This window comes from Dioscorea cayenensis, chromosome 5 (genome assembly GCF_009730915.1).
Source record: "Dioscorea cayenensis subsp. rotundata cultivar TDr96_F1 chromosome 5, TDr96_F1_v2_PseudoChromosome.rev07_lg8_w22 25.fasta, whole genome shotgun sequence".
In the NCBI taxonomy this organism is placed as follows: domain Eukaryota; kingdom Viridiplantae; phylum Streptophyta; class Magnoliopsida; order Dioscoreales; family Dioscoreaceae; genus Dioscorea; species Dioscorea cayenensis.
This window is the reverse complement of record NC_052475.1, coordinates 17,720,635-17,729,110: the sequence shown is the minus strand read 5'-3', so window position 1 is coordinate 17,729,110 and position 8,476 is coordinate 17,720,635. Positions and strand designations below refer to the sequence as shown.

The following is an 8,476-nucleotide window of genomic DNA, read 5'->3' as shown; positions in this document are numbered from 1 at the left end:
CCTAAGCGGTTTAGTTTTTCATGTTCAGCAAAGAAACCAAACAATCCATACAAACAACTAAAATAAACATGAGGAACACTCCCTCAAATAGTGAAGGCCGAATGACGTTTGAATCCCCTGAGAAAACCTTCTGAAGACGCCACTTGCATGGGTGGCTTCCCATTGTCTTCAACCTCCAAGAAATGTAGCCCTAGAAATAGATCCTCCTAATTCTTGCTCTCCCAGCCAAGAAATGCTCAAATTTCTTTCCTTTTTGCCTTCCTCAAGCTCAGGTTCAAGGTGGGGTGGAAGTGCTTCCCTAACCCTAGCCATCTTTTGCCCAAAGAAGATGATGATCCCCAAGAGGAAGCTCCCCAAAAAGAAGCCCTCAAAGCCTTTTAAACCCTCAGGTCCCGATAGGTAAATGGGTCAATATACCGGCCGTAAGCCGACCCCTCGGGATTTCCAATTTTTTGCCGAGAAGCCCGTGATGAGCTATAGTAACTACTACAGTGAAACTAATGCAGTGATGCTGTTTCAGTACTGTGCTACAGTAATTCCGCTTGGAAACGGCGGTTTGATACCGAGTTCCCTAGGTTTATTTTAGGCCTGAAATGCAAAAATAACTCAATTTAGACCAAAAGGGCATCGGTTCAACAAATAAATGTAATGAATAATACCAAACAAATATATGCAAAATACGCACTTTTAGACATTTATCAACTTGGTAGCATGATCATCGCCCTTGTACTAGACACACCAAGTTTATAAGGGATTCATATACGAATACGCCGTGACCATCGGGTATTTTGTACCCCTCCAACATTAGGGCTAGACAAAGTTGTGTTCCAACTCTAATTAGAGATTTCTCCCTTGTTAATGCAATCGTATGAGGATTTGATAGGAAGAAATTCCGTATCAATACTTATACCGAATTAGGGGTCAATTGCCGTAACCATCAGGTTGATCTAATTTAGGAAATCTCTAGGTCCAAACCTTCAATTGCATGACATTCTTAGCATCCGTTACAGTTTAGTAGCCCCTAGAGAATCCGCATCCATGACCATTTCATTCACCTGATTTTATACCCTTGCCTTGTTTTAGACTCCACTTGTTATTCTTTCATTTTAATTAATAGCTTAGAGAACCCATTCGAATCTTTCGGCTAGACAATACGCGAAGAGGAAGTAAGGGTAGATACTTGGGACCAGGGAATATGACCCTCTCGTGCTCGCATGAGAGGTATTACTTGATGACTCCGTGATCTTGCGGATCGTGCACCAGTACTCCACCAAAATACTCCCTAATCCACACTTTTCATCGAGGCCATATGAATGGGGACACATTCATGTTGTATATTGCGTTGCTTCTTCAACAAAATCATATTTGACGACAATCTTGCTAGCTTTGCATAAGTCCAAACACATGAGTGTGACTACCTTTGTACCCCTAGACCTTGCATGTTCAATTGAGCACAACGAAGGTTGGCACACACTCACGTGTCTTTGAGCACAACTTGTGTCTTCATGTTTGTTCCCTCCAAGATTTCAACAACAACAAGCATTCACAATCTACATTGGCTTCTTTCTTCCATACTTGTCTCCACAGTCCTACAAGCACAAAATTAACACATATACACATGTATGAGCGATAAAATCTGAGAAAAGTAATGCTCATTATAAGAAAAAAATACTTCATATTACTAATACACAAGCACTTATCAAACTCCCCCACACTTAATATTTTTCTTGTCCTCAAACAAAAATAAAACATAGAAGCATAGAAGAAGGAAATATTGAAAGTGCTTGGCATTAGGTTCACCAAAAGTATGCAAAAGAAGCATTCTACAATTAAGGGAAATTTCAAGACCAAATACAAAAAATCAATGCTCTAGCTAAAATCTCAAATAAAAAAGGACAACTAATCCGAAATCATTTAAGTGTGTGGAAACTCACTCAAGTCAACCCAATGTATACTCCTCAAAGTTCTAAGTAAAAGGGACTTATTTATTTACAGAACAAAACAAAACAAAGAGATGGTAGTAGCTTTACACATCCTCTAAGGTAGCCCTTTCCGAAGCGGCCGCTAAAGTGGCTTTCACACTTTCAAGGTGGTAGCTCTTTCTACCCGAGTAGTAGCTTCCACTTATCCCATGAGATAGCTCTTTCTCTCATCAGGGCATAACTAGCATCCGACTTATGAGAGCAGCTTCATACTTCATAGGCGGTAGCTCTTTTCACCCCAAATGCACAACCAAAACAAATAGAATTTTTTTTAGCAAAAATTAACACAAGAAACAAAACTAACTAGTCCCTTAAACAATGAACTCGAGTTTCCAAAAAGGTTTACAGAGCGAGCAGTGCGACAAGTGTCAATCGGGCAAAAATTCCTAAAATTTCAAGTAAAAGCTAGAGCATGAGAACATTAAATGTTAAAAAGTCTCCTAAACTTAAGAATACAACTATTGTAACTAAGGTGAACTGCCATTTTAGCTACGTGAGCATTTTTAATCAAAACTTATGTAAAGAACATGTGTAGTGTGAACTACCCCCCACACTTAAGATGAACATTGCCCTCAATGTACGCATGCAAGCACAATAAAAAGTATAACGATGAAAAACATACATGGAAGTGGGAAATTGAAATAATACTCCCCTGAACTCCTAATGGTACGTTTGATGGAGCTATATTCATTGAGCATTGAGTTTCAATGGGTTGTGGAGCACACACGTCCATGTGAAAATCATATTGACCGTGTCTATGACTAGTCCTCAATTTCCATATTCACAATACCATCTGCATATCTACACAAGGGGGTTTAGTGAGGCTCAACAAAAACAAAATAAACTCAAGTATATAAAGATAAAATAATGAAATACAACTCCAAACAACAAAAATAAAAGATAAACTCAGAAGGAGGATCCTTTTCTGAGAAGTACAATTCAAACTAACATGTGAAAATGAAACATGAAAAAAATAAGAGCAAATAAAGTAAAGATACATCAAGCCTCGGTGTTAGGCTCGGTCGCCTCTATTCTCTGCTATTGGTACTTGGATCAACTAGTCTTTGGTAAGGGTGATGGTGGTGTTGGTGATGCACGAGGGGTTAGTGAAGCTACGGGTCCTATGATAAATGGTGAAAATCGCATCTCGCTCTAATAACTCATCTGTAAAATGTCGAGGCGGGACATCACCTCGGTATGGTGCATGGGCCTATGTTGTGCGAACCTCAGTAATCTTAGTTATTAGCATCCACACTGCAGTCTCGAGCCTCTCAAAATGATCATAGGCTCGAGAGCGAGTTAGAATGTGCACTGGAGATGGCTCTTCCGGGAGTGGGTGGTGCCTCGGGTCTCCATCATGCGGTTGCAACTCCTCGCAGGCGATCACCCCTCGGTAGCATTACATTCTCCCTCAACTATCTCTGGTGGGGGTATGTTCAGCACATACACCTCGTCTCTACATCTACGCACCATCCCCATCAATCTTATCGTCTCTATGCCTAGGGGAGCAGTTACGATTGTCTTCTCGACCCCATGAATAGCGTCCAATAAACCCATCCCTGTGATGAGTCTAGTAATGTGTGGGCCAGAGAAGAGGACACTAATCTTGGCATATTGTCCCTGGTGCCGTAAATACTCTATCAAGATGTGTCCCAAGTGGAGTGTCACGCTCTGAACTATAGCCATTCACCGACCTGCTTAGAATGGCATGAATATAATAATATGCAAGTGATAAGTGCTTGTGCGATATGAATGTGAAGTGTTCATTCCTTATGTTGAGCATTACTTTTCTCAGGTTTTTACACTAATATGTATGTTTTTATGTTACTTTTATGCAGGTAGAGTTGTGAGGCCGAGTATGAAGGAAATAGGCCAATGTGGATCATAATGCACCTATTTTGGAGGAAATCTCGCTAAGGTTCTAACGCGAAGACATAGGTCAGGTGTGAGATGCTAGAGTGTGTGCCAACCTCCTCGCATTCGAGTGAGCACATCCATTTGGAGGGGCACAAAGGCAGTCACACTCGAGCATTCCGATTTATGCACATAAGAATGAGAGCTCCACCAACATGTATATCATTGAAGAAGCAAGTGATTCATGACGTAAACGTGTGCCCGTTTGTGTTACACTGATGAAAATATGGAAATTGGGAAGTTTTTCAGGTCGAAGACTGCAGCAGAGCACTGTAACTGCACTATAGCAGCACTGTTCACAGCCGACCGAGAAACCAGAGAAACAGAGAATCCACACGGGCGTGTGGAAATTATCCACGCCCGTGTGGAAATTCCGCATGGGTGCGTGGAGCATCCACGCCCGTGTAGTCGCCCGATTCCAACCCTATTTAAAGCCGATTCAGCCCCGATTTTGGTATTCTTTTCTCCATCTTTTCCCCAACTTGCGAGAGGGGTTCGGCTAGGGTTTCAAGGGGTATTGGCTAGGTTTTTGGAGAGGTTCTACGGCTCCAACATCGTGCATCATTTGGAAGAAAGTTATTGGGAGAGCTTTTGTCGGCATCGATCTGGCGAGGTGTATCCTAGGCCGGACAAAGGATCCCTTGCGACAAGTAGAGGACTCTCCACAAGACCATCGACACGACCATCGAAGGGGTTTCTTTATGGATTCATTGCTTTTACATTCGATTTCTTTGATTGTACTTAGCTTCAAGGAGAGCTAAACCCCTAGTGGGTACTTGGGTGATTGTGAACCCTAGGATGTATTCGTTTCATTGAACTTCTTTATTATGCTTTCAATAAATTGTTGTTTATTGTGAGTTCCAAGCTTGAATGCTTGATTGTATGAACATTTCCCATAGAGTGCCACTAGGGTTGAGAGTTCTTGTTGGTAACCTTGTGAGTGAGTGACACACCACGAGCGTTAGACAAAGTTAGGTTGCAGAGGGTTGAGAGGGCGAGTCAAGAGATACAGGAGCGTCCCCTTTCCCCTCTGACGTGATAGATTCTATCTCCATTCCTCGACTTCTTTGCGGCCATAATAGAGTGAATGGTCTAAGGGATGAATCTCCGCTGGGGCTTAGTTGTGTGTGCAACGGAGTGAAACGTTGAGGGGATCTTAGTATCTAGGGCATAATTATGGTTAGGAACCTTCCTCCCGGACCAAAGGGTTAGGTCTATAATTAGGAAGAGATATATCACCTGGAATCCCTAGAGCTCATTGCAACTTTATTCGAGTGCGAGGTTGAGAGATTATTTAATCTCTCCTCCGGGACATGAATAGAGTTAGGCATAGTTGACCTTAGATTTGGGACTATGTATGTAAGGATTTCCATGACTCACCATTGCATTGATTAGGAAGCATAATAGAGAGTTCTTGCACTTGAAGCGATTATCCTAGGTGAAGCATCATCCGAATACCCCATCTTTATCAATTGCCTTACCTCCTCCTTACTTTTTCTCTCTTACTTGTTGCTTTTAATTATTGAGAATTGAATCATTGTCACACTTATCATTGTTGATATTCCACATAGCTAAGAATAGAATTAAGTGTCTTTATTCCCTACTCCCTATGGATTCGATACCCGCTCACCCGGGATTATTACTTCGACAAACCTGTGCACTTGAGGGATATACGCAAGGGGATCTTTTAAAAATTTTGGCGCCGTTGCCGGGGACCTAGGTGTTTAGAGATACTTTGCACTTTGTTTTCTTAGCTATTTCACCACACATTCTAATTCATATCTTCTTATTCTATCATCGTTCTGATTGTCTTTTTCTTTCTTTTTGGTGCAGCTCCAGGTTATGACCTGAGGGAATCCATCAATATTGATTGAAGGAGACCCTGAGCTTGAACGTACACTTAGAAGAAAAGGGAAAGAACCTGTGCAAGAACAGCATAATCCAGCTGATTTGGAAGTAGAAGGATCTGAAAACATGGCAGAACAAAATGATCATCAATGAACACTATCCGATTATGCCACACCTTTAGTGTTGGGGACACAATCGAGTATTATACGTCCCCCAATTACAGCTCGAACTACAAGCTAAAAGCCGGGCATTCATCCATATCTTTGCAGCGATGACGCACAATTCAGCGGTTTTGGCCGATGAGGATCCAAACAGTTACATAGAGAGCTTCCTCGAGGTGTGCGACATGCTGAAGATAAATGGTGTGACGGATGATGCCATCAAATTGAGAGCCTTCCCATTTTCCTTAAAGGGGAGAGCAAAACAGTGGCTACACTCATTACCTAGAGCATCAATCACTACATGGGAGGAGATGGTAGAAGCTTTTTCTAGCCCATTATTTCCCTCCCGGAAAAATCAGCAAAAGCTTAGGAATGAGATCTCATCCTTTGTGCGATTTGGAATTGGAGTCTCTGTTTGAGACATGGGAAAGGTTCAAGGAACTCCTGCGAAAAGTGTCCGCAACACGGATTCCCGAGTGGATGATTGTTCAAACCTTCTACAATGGTTTTGAACCCGAGTACAAAGGCAACTCTTGGATGCTGGTGAGGAGGTACCTTAGGTAGCAAGACCCCTGATGAGGCTCGTCAATTGATTGAGGAAATGGGGTTAAATAGATACTAGTGGAATGCTATGGAGAAGAAAAAGTGGCCGGTCTCCATGAAATTGATGCGGTAACTTCATTGGCGACCCAAGTGGAGAGTTTGAGTAAGAAGGTAGATCTTATAGCTTCGAATAGAGTTGTGGCCGTGACCAATTGCACCGGTTGTGGTGGAGGACATGCTCCCTCCGATTGCCCAATCGCCATTGGTGATGTTTCTTCAGTTGAGAACGTTGACTTTGTAGGTAATGGCATGAGACCTCAAGGGAATCCATACAGACAACACCTACAATTCGAGGTTGTAAGAATCATCCCAATTTTTCATGGAGTAATCAAGGACCATAGAAGACCATGGGGCCATCGGGTTTCCAACAACCGCAACAAGCCCCTCAAGTGGAAAAAGCAATTTCGAGGGCTTGGAAAAACCGAATGACGGATTTGGAGAAGCAATTGGCTAGATTTGTTCAATCGGCAAATACAAGGTTTGAATCAGTCGAGGCTACACATCGCAATCACACCGCCTCCTTGCACAACCTTGAAAATCAGGTGGGGCAAATTGCGAAGTCTCTCTCCGAAAAGCCACATGGAAGTTTACCAAGCAACACGGAAACCAATCCTAGAGAACATGTGAAGGCGATCACTTTGAAAAGTGGTCATGAGGTTGAAGGGAGGCTTCCGAGTGAAAAGCTGAAAGAACACGCACCCGAGGTTGTAGAGGTTGAGGAGGGAGTAAACAAAGAGAAAGAGGTGGCACCTCCACCATTCAAGCGAAGAATCCCTTACCCCTCTAGATTGAAGAATGACAAAGGGGATGAATAGTATAAGAAGTTCTTGAGTCTGTTCAAGCAACTCCACATCAATATTCCTTTTGTAGAGGCATTGGCTCAAATGCCTAAGTACGCGAAGTTCCTGAAAGACCTATTGACCAACAAGAGAAAATTGGAGGAGAGTGCTTCAGTGGTGCTAGATGCTTCATGCTCGGCGGTGTTGCAAAAGAACATGCCGAACAAGAAGAAAGACCAGGGAAGCTTTATCATTCCATGTAACATCGGCAACTTAGGTGAGGAAATGGCATTGGCGGATTCAGGGGCAAGTATCAATGTCATGCCATATACTTTCTTCCAAAAGCTAGGCTTAGGAGAGCCTAGGCCTACTCGGATGACTTTACAATTGGCGGACCGAACGGTATGACATCCGAGAGGCATCATTGAAGATGTGCTTGTCAAGGTGGACAAGTAAATTTTTCCGGTTGACTTTGTAGTGCTAGATGTCGATGAGGATGCGGATATACCCTTGATACTTGGGAGACTATTCTTGTGGACTTCCAAAGCATTGATTGGCATGGATGGTGGAGAGCTCACTTTGAGAGTTGGAGATGACAAGCTCACATACCGCCTTGTTGAAGCCATGCGGCATTCTCTTGATTTTGATGACACTTTATACTTTCTAGACACTACTAATGAGATTGTTGATGAATATGTGCAGGAAATGTTCAACCTGGATCCATATGAAGGTTTGTTCAACCAAGACGAGAGCAACGAAGAAGTAATGATGCTTGGTTCGACTGGAGAAGAAACATCTACCCCGGGGATCTTGAAGACGGTGCTCCAAAAAATGAAGAGGGCTCGGAGACGCCACCAAAAATGCTCAAAGATTGTTGGAGACGTATATGAGCCAAGGAAGTTGGATGAACCATTGCTAGGTGGTCCGAAGCCCGAGAGTACACCCTCTACCCTCAAGAGACTTTGCTCATCATGCTTTCAAGCCATGGGTAAGAGGCCAACCTTCATTTATGAACCCCCGTGAGGTAAGAAAGATACGTCAAGCTTAGTGACGTTAAACAAGCGCTTCTTGGGAGGCAACCCAAGTGTTTACTGTTCTCACAACTTTTAGTTTAGTTTATTTTCATGAATAAACTGTTAAGTGTTGGTGTTTCAATTTTTTTAAGTGCTTGTGCTTTGTGATTTTTGTT

At 42.6% G+C, this 8,476-nt stretch overlaps 1 non-coding gene across 1 annotated transcript; it reads right to left on the bottom strand.

The window, feature by feature from the left end:
* Positions 1-6,267: 6,267 nt before the first annotated feature.
* On the bottom strand, positions 6,268-6,376 carry LOC120262675. Its single transcript, XR_005536933.1, has one exon. It is a non-coding gene; the product is annotated as a small nucleolar RNA R71 (small nucleolar RNA).
* Positions 6,377-8,476: the final 2,100 nt, after the last annotated feature.